This window comes from Lepisosteus oculatus, unplaced genomic scaffold (genome assembly GCF_040954835.1).
Source record: "Lepisosteus oculatus isolate fLepOcu1 unplaced genomic scaffold, fLepOcu1.hap2 HAP2_SCAFFOLD_48, whole genome shotgun sequence".
NCBI lineage: Eukaryota > Metazoa > Chordata > Actinopteri > Semionotiformes > Lepisosteidae > Lepisosteus > Lepisosteus oculatus.
The window spans coordinates 878611-892173 of NW_027168020.1; the positions used below are offsets into that span (position 1 = coordinate 878611).

Below are 13563 nucleotides of genomic sequence, written 5' to 3' on the forward strand. Positions count from 1 at the left end.
TTCCTACTATTTTTATCAGGTTTAAAATATCATCTCCTTAAAACAGAAAAAGTGTTGATGTGTCGTGCTGAAATTCCGATTGATTTTGAATTCAAAGAAAAAAGGTTTTCTTCCAAAACACCATGAAATTGTCACATCTTGCAGACAATAGGTGTATTCCATGTTGAAAAGAGAAGAAAGAAAACCATGGAGCCTTTTACAGGTGTGAGGCTTCTTCAGGTGTGAGAAGACCTCACAGTCGAAACGCTGTGTTTCCGTTCTTCTCTTTTCAGCATGCAATAAACCTATTACTTGTTCCTTTGCAGCCGAGGCATGCTGACGTAGCTACCCAGCTGAACATCTTGCAGACTCTACAGTACTTCTCTCCTGTAGAAGTAAAGCAGGGCTTGCTGGGTGAGCTTTTGCTCCGGTAAATTAGGTCACGTGTCATGTTAAATCACTTCTTCTAAACACAACATTTGCTGGTGCTAGCTTTCCCCATGAAAAGAGACATTTCCCTTACAGTACATGACATATCGTTTTTATTCTATCAATAAGTATAGAAATTAAACAAAAGAAAAAGTGGTGTCGCCAAAGAATGCACAGCTCTGTCGCCTTGGGGAGGTGTCAAGGGCATTGAGCTCCTTGGACATGAAAAGTGCCCGATAAATGCCATTTCTCATCATTTCTCTTGGCGTCAGTTCTGCTATTAAATGGGATGGAGGCAACGGGCTCAGAGAGCAGGTTAAGTGCACACCGAACGCAGATGTGTCCAAGTGTCTGTAAAAGCGCGGTGCTCCGCTGGCGCTGTTCCCTAGTGGCTTAAAGTGCCCGCCTAGTAAGCAGGCGATCCTGGGTCTGAATACCAGCGGTGCCTCTCTCCGTGTCTTGTTGTGCCGAATGTATCATTTCAGACAAACATGTACAGCTTGGTTCAGTTTAATACAAGAATTCATTTCCTTTCTGGAATAACTTGTTTTTGAAGAAATCCATACAGCTTGTGAAAGATGAAATCCATTTCTTGGTTGTCAGTGGAAAAAGATTGCCGGCTGCAAGAAGCGCAAGTGATTGTTTTCTTTGACCATAAACCTGCAAATGTAGGGAGCACAAGCGGCCGTCAGTCTCTGTGGCGCAATCGGTTAGCGCGTTCGGCTGTTAACCGAAAGGTTGGTGGTTCAAGCCCACCCAGGGACGCATGTCTCAGTTTTTCCAATGTAAACATCATCACCGCTAAAGAAGATGGCGCAGAAGGCTCCACAGTCGAAACGTTGTGCTTCTTTTCTTCTCTTTTCAGCATGGAGTAAACCTTTGCTTGATCCTTTGCAGCCTAAGCATGCTGACGCAGCTACCTTTCTCTTAACGCGCCTCAATCATTATTCACCAAAACGATCAGCAGAATAAGTCGCCTTTGTGGTGATGTCACTCCTCTGCTTCACAAATGTCCTTAGTGACGGGCCATTTCTTTCTGCCATTTTTCCGGAGCGGTTATTGATTGCTCCATCATTTCCCTCTTACTTTCCATCACTAGATTGAAAAAAAAAACAGAAACAGGCTGACAGGACGACAATCAAATTGCAAAAACTCATCAAAGCACTCGATAGAGTATTTGAATCCACAAGTAGCTACGAGCAACTTTGTCCTGGCTTGCATGAAAGTCGGAAAATGTCAAAAAGAAAAAGATGGTGGCTTTTTCATATTCGTTCTTTTATTTTTAGTTCGTTGGCTCTTCTGTCCATTGTCCTCCTGCCTGGCTCTTGACCTGTGACTGTCTGAACGCACACAGTAAAATTTCATGTGGGGGATTTGTCCTGAGCCTCTGTGAAAGACCCACCCACCCCTATAAATAACTGCTCTAGAAACACATGAATGCAAAACTAAACCACAGCTTAAAGAGGAGCTTGTCATGACCGCCAGGCAGTTAAGACCAACTCATAAGCGATCTAATCAGCACCAGCAGTGGGTGATTATTAACAAACGCCGCCGCACGAGTTTACCCACCTGCACACACTCCACCGTGCGGTACGCAATGCTATTTTTACCATATTTACCTGCTTCCCGCTGCTCGGTATTGAGTCTGCTCCTTGAGAGCTCTACCTGGCGTTTTTCCATTACCTCGTTTATTCTGGATATTGGACTCCCCTTCTGCCTTTTCGACTTTGTCCTCGCCTCTCACCTCGGACTGTTTGCCACCAGTGTTCTCCCTGGATTACGACTTACCTTACGCCTCTTGACCACGAAACAAAGCAAAGCAGAGCAAAACAAAACGAACAAACGAAAACCCTCACGTCCCGCACTTGCATATAACGCCGTTACGTGCCCAAGCGGTGTTGTATGTCATCCTAGCACTGCACCCCGGGGCGTACGGTATATGGGAACGAGCACACGCCACGAATCGTCTCGAATCACTCCCTACAGCTGTAAGGAGCTTTGAAGCGTGCACCCCCAACATTCTTCTTTGCGCATCTGTGAAAGGTAAACTCTTGAGCAAACTCTGAACCAGCTCTAAGGAAACTAATCCGATTAGACGTTACTTTGACTCATCCTTTAAGGGACCCTTGTTAATTGGAGAAATCAATGATTTCGAATGAATTCTGTATGCGTTAAAAGACAGCTACACACAGAAAACATGCAGGACACTGCTCATGATGTTTCCCGAGCCGAAACACTGTGCGTTTTTCCAAGCCATTTGACAAAGCCCGCCCACTGAAAACTGCAGCAGATCGTGTAAAGGCGTTCAACTTTGTAACTACTGCACGCACAGGAAGCAGAATAAATTCCTCTTTTCAAACTGTCAAAGGTTTGCTGCAGGACATCGCACAATCTCTTTTGAACGGGGACAAACGATTTCTTATGGGGCGCAGTAAGTACAGACGTTTATAAAGCTCCACTCATGCCGACGATGCAGCATGAAGAAGCGCAACCTAACGTTTGACAGACAAAAGCCGGGCGCCGCTACAAGCAATATGAAATCAAACTGACAAGCACACGGCGTTTCGCGCTGACTCAAAAGTGATCTCGACAGACGCTGTTCTCTGCATAACGCTGAAAGAGCTAAAGAGCGTTTCTGTTGAAACGTAACAAGCTCGTTTCTTTCTATCATGATGTCACCATGACAAAATCTGTCTTTAAACACCTTGCTCAGTCTCTGACGAGACTGTCAAAAATTGCTTTCGCCGATTGTATTGCAAACCGGCGGAAGGGGGGTATTGGGAAAAGTTTTCAACTAGTAATAATCGCGCCTCGGCTAAACCTCACAGGCTACGATACTGCCACTGCGCAAAGCTGACGGTTGCCAGGCAACCGCGGGGATCCTACGGAAATCGTTATCAATCGTCTCATGGCATGTCGTTGCTGTAACGCTTCATATTTGTCGTCTTCTTCTTCTAGCTTGAGGTTTTGAAGAATTTCATGACAGACAAGGGCTCCGTCGGAAACAAAGGGCGTTGTGAGAAAACCGTTGCTTATTATCAGCAGCAGGAATACAACCCTTTAAATACAAGATGACAGAACAATGACGAAGGGCCGGGAGGAACTCATGCACTACAGAGGAAAGGGGGCGGGCACGTACAGTTCACATTCAAGCCACAAGTACTCTTCTCGGATGTTGCATAAACAAATCCTAACGTCCTGAAAGCATTGCAGCATGTTTGTGTCCCACTTCCCGTGGTTGCAGGACAACTGACACGAACGGACAAACACAATCTGTGGCGTTTAGCGTGACATAGTCTTGCAGGCATCGTGCTGTCTCACTGCAATACTATACCGCTGGAGGAAACAGCCCGGGTTCGATGAGCCTTGGAATGTGACTAGGAAAGTGAAGCCTTTTGAAAGAGGTAAAACACTGCTCAAAGGAACTGAGGGAGAATCTTACAGGGGATTCTGAGCGGTGTCTAAATAAATAAATTCTTCAGTGTCCGCGGATGGCATTTTGCAGCTGGAAACAGATGTCGACGCTTTTTGAACAGAGCACCAAAAAAGCGTCTTTTTTGAAGGTACAGGTATTGAGCATTGGTGGTTCAGTGGAAGAATTCTTGCCTGCCAAGTAAGAGGCTCGGGTTCGATTCCTGGCCAATGCAGTGGCTTTTGCATGCTCACCACTATACCACCAACACACGCCCACAGGATCCCAGCAGGACACCACCAGAGAATGCTCACGATTTCGGAAGCTGTCTCCGGGACGTTCTGATTCCACACATCCTGAATAAATCATGATATTGTTAGTTGCTGTAGCTAGACGTTCAAATGAGTTTCATGGCCAGATGGACTGTTTCCTCCAGCGGTATAGTATTGCAGTGAGACAGCACGATGCCTGCAAGACTATGTCACGCTAAACGCCACAGATTGTGTTTGTCCAAATTTGAACTTTCACAAAAGCATGCTAGCAGACAAATGCGCCTCAGAGGACTTAAGGCTGGCTTCAAGTTGGAATGATAAAGTCTCCCCGTCCGGTTAGGAAAAGGGAACTTTGTTAGACAGAAAGAAGGAAGTAACAATAACGGAGAATTGTGTGCAAGGATTTTAGAAGCTGCGCAGCCCTGCAGTTTCAATAGCCCTTTTATTCGTGTTAGATGCTGGAATTGCCTTTTTTTGACGCTCTTACGAATGCGATGTCAACGAAAACAGAACAAAGCACAAAAAAACCCTCAAGTCCTGCAGTTGGATAGAATGCCGTTACACGTCCAAGCCGTATTTGACTTCATCCTACCATTGCAACACGGGGCGTATATGGAAACGAACACACGCTACGAATTGTCTCTAATCAGTCCCTACAGTTGTAAGGCGCCTGGAAGCATGCACCCCCATCATTAATCTTTGCGCATCTGTGCAAGGTAAACTCTGGAGCAGTCTTTGAAACGGCTCAAAGGAAACACGTGATTGATTCCATGTGCATCTGGGGTTCATATCTTATTTACATTTAATTCAAGGGAAAGGCTTGGGTCAGTTTCAGACGGCCTCCAACAGCGAGATTCAAGCGCCCCACCTTCAGCCCAATCTGCGCCACCAGAACGCCAACGGCTCCTCTGCGCTCCGGGGTGCGGTTGTGACCCCGTAACCTAAAGTGTTGGTGGCAGACAAATGGAGACTAACAGGTGACGTCCTAGGACATGACTACATTGTGACACTCGGTGGGGATGGTGACCATTGCTTGGAAAAGAGTGCGAGGCCCCTTTAGAAAAACATTTTGTTAACAGGCATTCTGCCTCAGCCTAAACACCTATAGCTTGAAAAGCGCATGCTATTAGACAGGCACCTCTGCAAGACCTTAAGAGTCTCTTAAACTAGTGATTAAGCCAGGGATTGTGGGTTCGAGTTCTATCTGGGGTGCTCCTGTCCCCTTTTGAGAGTACAAATGTCCTTGCAATTTGCGAAGCTGCAACCCCACCTTACTCAGTGAGCGTCTCTGCTTTTCTCTCACATACAGTTGGGAGAAAAACTTTTGTAAACAGCCCTTCGGAATGATGTGGATTTCTGCATGAATGGCTCCTAACATGTGATCTTATCTTTATCTAAGTCATAATAATCAATAAAGAGAGTCTGATTTAACAAACAACACACGCCCAACATTTGACATTGCTGTTTTAACAAATGTTTTAAACAATCAAGGTCATTGATGGAAAAAGTACGTGAACCCTTATATTAAGGAGCTAGTGGAACCTCCTTTATTGACAAAAACCTCAACCCCCACTTTCTGTAGCGGCTGGTCAGACCTGAGCAGCGGTTAGGAGGTATTTTGGCCTATTCCTCTATGCAAAACTGTTTCAGTTCATGTATATTTTTGGGATGTCTTGCGCTGAACGGCCTGCTTCAGATCATGCCACAGCACTTCAATGGGATTGGGGTCAGGACTCTTACTTGGCCATCCCAAAATACGGAATTTCTTCTGTTTCAGCCACTCTGTTGTTGATGTACTCCTTTGTTTTTGTCATGTTGCATGACCCAGCGTCTTTCGAGTTTTAGATCACAGGCAGACACCCTGACATTCTGCTGTAGAATTTCCTGATACATCTTGGAATTCATCGGTCCCTCGATGATTACAAGCCGTACAGCCTCCGCCATGCTTCCCAGGTGGGATGAGGTTTTGGAGTTGGTATGCAGTGTTTTGTTATCTCCAAACATAACGCTGTGTACATTTACCAACAAGTTCAACTTTTGTCACGTCTGTCCACAGAACATTGTTCCAAGAGTTGCTGTGGAACATCCATGTGGTCTTTAGCAAACTTGAGAGGGGCAGTGGTGGTTTTTTTGTTGGGGAGAGCAGTGATTTCCTCCGTGGTGACCTCGGATGATCACCACTCCTGTTCAGATTTCTTCTTATGGTGGACTCATGAACACAGACGTAAGACAAAGTCAACCACCTGTTCGCTAGATCCCATCCCCACTCAGCTAGTCAAAGATTCCCTCGAAGGACTGGCAGGACCTATAATTAGTATGATGAATGCATCGCTTGCGTCAGGCGTTGTACCTGATCAATTTAAGGTAGCAGTTGTTAGACCGCTCCTTAAGAAGTCAAATTTGGATCCACAAGTTCTTAACAACTACAGGCCTGTCTCAAAGGTCCCATTTCAATCTAAAAGTCTTGAGAGAATAGTTGTTGCCCAACGTCAATCGTATCTGGATTCAAATAATATAATTGAGAAATTTCAGTCTGGTTTCTGAAACTGCATTAACGAGAGTCGTAAATGATATTCTCTTAGCTACTGATGCGGGGAATGCAACAGTGCTTGTGCTTCTAGATCTTAGAGCTGCCTTTGACACGGTTGACCTCTCTGTTTTGTTACACAGGCTTGAGTTTGAGGTTGGCTTATCTGGAACCGTCCTTCAGTGGTTTACTTCACATTTTACTCATCGTTTTCATTATGTTCAAATATCTAATAATTGTACTGCTTCATCAACGTCACCAGTTCAATTTGGGGTACCAGACGGATCAGTGCCGGGACCAATATTGCTCTCTCTCTCTACATGCTGCTGCTAGGTAGGATAATACGAAAAAATAATATGAACTTTCATTCATATGCTGATGACACTCAAATAAACATTTTGTTTACACCAAATGACAACTCTTCTATTATCACTTTAGTTAAATGCATTAATGAAGGAAAGACTTGGATGTGTGAAAACTTTTTGTTACTCAACTCTGAGAAAACTGAGGATCTGTTGATCGGAGGCAACAATACTGATAGGACTACTATAACTTCAGCACTTAACTCAGAGGATTTAAACATTTGCCTCAAAGAGACAGCACGTAACCTAGGCGGCATATTAGACACAAGGCTCTTAACAACTTGCATTGTTAAGTGCCTTGGGACAACCTTGTTGTGAAAGGCGCTATATAGAAATACATTGATTTGAACTGAATTGACAATGTAAAATGTTGTGTGTTGTTTGTTAAACAAGACTGTCTTTATTTATTATTATGCGTCAGATGAAGATCAGATCACATTTTAAGAGCCATTCATGTAGAAATCCAGATCATTCGTGTTTTAAAAGTCGCGGGAAAAGTGAAACGGGTGCTTTTCCTTTGTTGCGCAGACACACGACGACACCGTAGGCGGCAGGACTTGAAGCTTCGCGGGGAGACCCCGACGGCTTTCTAATCCATCGCCCTAACCACTCGGCCACGGCTGCAGCGCGCGCTGCTTTCTTGATACAGTCTAACATAGAGTGCCGGGCGGCGGTGGAAACCTTTTTCAAAGTCGCTTTTGGTTTAACAACAACAAAAAAAAATTTCACAAAATGCATGCTAGCAGACAAATGCGCCTCGGAGAACTTAAGGCTGGCTTCAAGTTGGAATGATAGTCTCCCCGTCCGGTCAGGAAAAGGGAACTTTGTTAGACAGAAAGAAGGAAGTAACAATAACGGAGAATTGTGTGCAAGGATTTTAGAAGCTGCGCAGCCCTGCAGTTTCAATAGCCCTTTTATTCGTGTTAGATGCTGGAATTGCCTTTTTTTGACGCTCTTACGAATGCGATGTCAACGAAAACAGAACAAAGCACAAAAAACCCTCAAGTCCTGCAGTTGGATAGTTGGATAGAATGCCGTTACGCGTCCAAGCCGTATTTTCAAGACGTGATTCCCTGAGTCCCAAAAATTTGTAAGTTCTTTGGATGATCTGTGGACCGATCTTTCACGATGAAGAATTCCTTAAGAAGAATAGATCTCGGCCCACCATCCCAATGCCTCCATCTCAAAACAGCAACCTCCCACTGCCCTTAGTCTGCAAGGCAGTCCTTTCAAGTGCGATGATGACGCCGGGACCTTCGTTGCCTATTGTACGAGCTGAACTTTTGTGCTCATCAATTCAACGCTCTTTCCATCAACTCATCTTGTCTTTTGACGCTTCGTGTTTTGTGCTCCTTTGACTATCGGCATATCGGGTGACTGCAAACACTGAAGTTCTTGCTTACGGAGTGTGGAACAGTGTTTTCAAGTGATCGCTGTTCTGTCATGTTGACGCAGAGTGAATCTTTCTTTGGCAACATGGGCAGGCTGACAGCAAAAGTAATGGCAAATTTCTTGACTTATTTCTGAATATGAATGTTCTTTAGAAAAGGGATGCGGCGTTGCTTCTCCCCCGTGTAAAGGTCACGCATTCCAGACGTGGTTATGAGCGAACAGTTGCCGCAAGTGTTTGAAAAGAGCAAGCAGCCATGCCCCGTGTGAGGATCAAACTCAGGACCTTCAGATAAAGAGACTGACGCGCTACCAACTATGCCAACGAGGCCAGCTGCAGTGCACAGCCGGAAAGTTTGCCTCATATGGATTTCAGTCGCCCGTTCCCTAATCTTCAGACGCCCTCTGCTGGATGTTGCATTTGCCTTTTGATCTCACCGATACTTTTTTGGTCTGTTTCTGTTGTGAGTCCGTTTTTCAGATCTCACCTAGCACAAGTCTCTCTGGCTGAAGTGGCCTCTCTGCTTCAGCATCGTGCCCTCACTCAGCCATTAAAAACGTCACTCGGACTTCTGACATGCTGACATGAAATGTCAAGAGAGAGTGGCGGAGACGCTTAAGGCAGAGAGAAGATGAAGAGGGGGCGTGGCTGCGAAATGATTGACAGCTGCATGACGCTCTCCATGCAAGGCGTGACCACAGGCTAAAGGACACCTTTCGGCACATCAAGCTCTAAGCACACACCTGGAGGACGTGGGAAACGATCCCGCTACCTCTCGCATGCAAAGCGAGCGCTGTACCATGCAAGCTAACCCCCCTCACTGGGGCTCATGCCTCAGTGTCGCCTAGTGCCGCTTGTTCCCCTCTTACCGGGTGCAGTTCACTGCCCTTCGTTTGCAAGGCAGTCGTGTAATTGCGGCTTTCTTGACTTATTGATGAAGGTCTGACTGGACGAGCGAATGACGCCTCTCCCCCGTCCTCAAGCTCGCTGACAGGATAAAATAGAAAGTGCTGCCGTGGCTCATTGGTTTAGGGGTATGATTCTCACTTAGGGTGTGGGAGGTCCTGGGTTCAACTCCCGGCTGAGCCCTTGTGTGCTCTTTTTGTCCTCGTCCACAAGACTGGGAACTGATATCCACATCACCTTGCAGCATCTGCTTATGGCAAACGATGGAATGTGACTAATGACTGAACGAGCCTGGTGAATACTCATCACGTGGCACAATGAGAGCGTGCAGTCAGCTGTCCAAGGCAGCAACCTCATTGCTCGTTCAAAAGAACACGTACTGAAAACTCATCACCACTATGTCGTAAATGAGCACCGCAATCGCTTGTTGTCATGCGTCCTTACTTGGGAAATGCAGAAGCAAAAACTGCCCTCTCTCAGCCACCAAAACGTGTGCGGCTCGCCTTGCACTCTCTGCGCCTCGCATATTTATGGAGCTGTCTGCTCTTCTTTCTGTTGAAGTACGCAAGTTACGGGGCGTACTGCAGACTATGATGTGCTCAATGACAGCTTTCAAGATTTGAAAACTATGAGCTTGATGGCTCAAGTCGAACGAATGTGGTTGTTACGCAATTGATGATCAAACGCACATATTCTAACGATTCGTGAGAGTATGTTCTAAAGGTCCTTGGCTCGATCCCGGGTTTCGGCATTTTGTTTCATCGCTCCCTTTGTTCCTCTCTCCAGCGCCCCCTGCCTAAAATGACGCGTCCCTTTCTCAGCCCGAAACGCAAGCGATACACCAGCAACAAACCCTACAGGTTTCCGTAGTGTAGTGGTTATCACGTTTGCCTAACATGTGAAAGGTCCCAGGTTCGAGACCGGGTGCAAACAGCCTCTTCTTGCACGCTCCTGCACTTCACAGAGGTCTTGAACCACCAGTCATTTGTTCCCAATGTATTTCCGGTGCCTTCATGCACTCTTGTACCAAACGCACGTTCCTTCTGTACCTGGAGCCGATCATTTGCAATTGGGCTGTCCCGACAGACCAAGACGAGCTCTGTCGGCTCAAAAGCAGCGCAACACCTGCGAGAACAACAGAAAGATTAGTACCCAGCGGGGGCCTCTTAGTGAGCCCAAAATCTAATCAAGAATCGACTCCAGCAACAGGGCTGGGCGCATTGTTCCATACTCCGACCACTCTTGGTGTAAACAGGTCCCTCCTGGTCTCTGCATGAAATGCACTTTCCTGCGTTTGCTTTGGTGTAACTGGCTTCCCCTGCATGGGCGAATGTGAAGAAGATCCTTAGTAAGTCATTGAAGAAACCCGAGAAGAGGTCGGAGTGGCCTCTGTCGTTCATCAACGATCCAGTCAGGCAGTACTCCTCTGTAAAGCGCCGTTCGTTCACATCGATTGGCTTTTTTTTGCCTTCATTCGTGCAAGTAGTAAAAGCAGACACCCCTATTCTGCCGTGACCCGGATTCGAACAGGGGTTGTTGCGGCCACAACGCAAAGTACTGACCACTATACGATCACGGCGAGTTACCGATACACACGTGGCAGGGTGGAAAAGGCTGTGCTCTCTTCATGTGACATAATTCGGAAAAGTCCTGACGTTGCATTTCAACTGAGCCCCAGTATACATCGACCCTTCGACACTCTGAGTGACAACTCTCTTGCGTTTTCTAATATTTCTGTAGTTTGCTTGCATGATGCCCGGAACAGCAGGGTTGTGCTCTCCTATATGGTCTAGCGGTTAGGATTCCTGGTTTTCACCCAGGCGGCCCGGGTTCGACTTTGGTATGGGAACGTGTCAGTTTTGCCTCCTGCTTTCCAAAAGATCAGCACCGCGTACGAAGGAGCCGCATTAAAACTACTCAAACGTGCAAAACGTGCGAGAAGAGGGGGCGCTTGTTTCCAGCCGAAACTTCTCGCGTGTGAGATGAGCTGACCATCGCTGCAGGAGGTGGGAGGGTTACTCTGGTAGACAGGGCTGACCTTTGGCAATAGGATTTATACTCTCCAAGATGATATTTGCACTTTCTGGAGAGGCGATTTTCTCCACTTCAGTAGCCCGATTTCGTCGATTGCGTGGAGAGGGCTGTAGAATGTGGCGCCACCTTTCCTGCTCCGTCCATGACAGGCGTGCTGGTCTCTGGAGAGAGAGCACGGTCCATCAGCGCACCCCAATAAAGGCACTGGAAGCCGCTGAATCGCATTGGCGAAGCTCAGCGCTGGGCCGCCGGGCACATCTTACCACTGTTTCCGTGGTGTAATGGTTATCACGTTCGCCTCACACGCGAAAGGTCCCCGGGTGGAAACAGACTTCAGACTTCTTTTGTCGCCACGCACAAAAGGGATTGGGGATTCGCCTAGCGCTGTGATCGAACAGACCCACTCACCTCTTAGTGTGGCGGGATCTGCACAGTGCATGTCGCAGCGCATCCTGCTTTCACTTCAATGAAACATCCTGATGTACCCATGTCTCCCGCGTGACAGGTGGGGACAAGTGACAGGTCCTATACTAACGAGGAAGACATCGCTCTCTCCGACCCCCGGCATCGTGTCCCGACCCACCGTGCTGGAAGCCGACGCGTGCTGTGATTCCTTTACGGAGCAGAAATGACAACCGAGGAGCCGAGAGATCATTTCAGCATTTCGCGTCTGAACGGAAAACACAAACGACCAACTCAGAATGACTTGCCTTTGACGCTTTTCAAAGCGTTCTTTGTGCACGACGACTGCGCCGCCTAGCAGATACAAATGGGTTGTACAACTTTGAACTAGTAAATGGAAGAGGGCTAAGCCCCCTCTCTTTTAGCCCAGGTTCGATCTGGCTCCCAGAATCACCAGGGCGCACACACACACACCCGTGCCGTTGAAGTGCTCTGCTTCATTTCTAAGGGCAACTCAACATTCACTCCTACCCCGAGTGCAGAAAAGACAGCGTCCGCAGCAACAACAGCTCAGGTCTCTGCACAGGAGCTAAGCTGCCCCCATCTCCTCTGCTCTGCGGCTCCTGCAGAGCGGAGTCCTGCCTGGAGCCGTGTTTGCAGGCGGCGGCTCCCCACGCTCTGTCTGTGCGTCGTGAAATTAATTAATAACGTTAATAAATTTATAAAGTTAATTTATAAAGTTAATAAAGTTATAAATTAGAAATTAATAACGATATAATTATATTCATGTACCGCAACACAAGAATAGTACACGCTGTACATTGTCTGTCGATAATGTTTCTGTAGTGCTTTAGTGGGTTAGGTTCCTGACTTCCATGTCACACGGTCTATGATTGAATCCCATGGAACTATGACTTTATTTTTTAACAAACATTTCTTTGAAAAAATGAAACGTTTCCCTTGGTCAGAGATTAAATAAAACCTCACTTTTTTAGGTTTTACTGTGCAGAGTGAGGTTTTACCTCACTTTTTTTGAGCAGAAGGTTTACTGTGACCTGAGAAAGGCCGGCATCCAATCACGGTGGTAAATACACACAAGCTCTCACTCATCTGAGCTACACGGCTACCAAGATGATCTCGGGTGCGCCGAGCTGGTACAGAACATATTGAACTGATCGATGGCGAATTGTCTCTCAGACAGGCTTTTCACCTCTAAGCTCCCTGACTGACAGTGATCAGCTAGGTAGTGAAACAGTCAGCTGCTTCTAAGCCTTAAACAGCTGCATCTCGGCGCTTCCACGGAGAGATGATTTGAAAGCCGAACATCACCCATTGGGAACACCTTACTATCACTAGTTTAAGAGACTCTTAAGGTCTTGCAGAGGTGCCTGTCTAATAGCATGCGCTTTGCAAGCTATAGGTGTTTAGGCTGAGGCAGAATGCCTAACAAAATGTTTTTCTAAAGGTGTGTCCAAGTGGCTGCAAAAGGACAACACTCCTGGGGCGCTGTGGCTTAGTTGGTTAAAGCGCCTGTCTAGTAAACAGGAGATCCTGGGTTCGAATCCCAGCGGTGCCTTCTTTGTTCTGTCTTCTTGAACAGTACTGGTCATTATGGACAACCGCCTACGGCTAGACTTAATTAAATGCAAGTATTCATTTCCTGTCTTTAACGCGACTTGTTTTTCTTAAAATGGATGCAACTTGCAAAACATGAAATACAAACCTTGCTAATCAGCGCTAGCGGCTGGCAAAAAAAAAAGAAGTCAGCAATGTTTTTTTCTTTAACCTTAACCCTACTAATGGAGAAGAGTTAAACGACCGAGTCTATGCAGCTTAAACGGTGCGCACGT

General features: G+C 46.6%; 3 non-coding genes across 3 annotated transcripts; 2 read left to right on the forward strand and 1 right to left on the reverse strand.

The window, feature by feature from the left end:
- The first annotated feature begins 1099 nt into the window (after window positions 1-1099).
- trnan-guu (transfer RNA asparagine (anticodon GUU)) lies at window positions 1100-1173 on the forward strand. The gene has a single exon. It is a non-coding gene; the product is annotated as a tRNA-Asn (tRNA).
- A 1948-nt stretch (window positions 1174-3121) lies between these two features.
- LOC138230233 (U4 spliceosomal RNA) lies at window positions 3122-3263 on the reverse strand. Its single transcript, XR_011186267.1, has one exon. It is a non-coding gene; the product is annotated as a U4 spliceosomal RNA (small nuclear RNA).
- A 9952-nt stretch (window positions 3264-13215) lies between these two features.
- On the forward strand, window positions 13216-13289 carry trnat-agu (transfer RNA threonine (anticodon AGU)). Its single transcript has one exon. It is a non-coding gene; the product is annotated as a tRNA-Thr (tRNA).
- The last annotated feature ends 274 nt before the right edge of the window (window positions 13290-13563 follow it).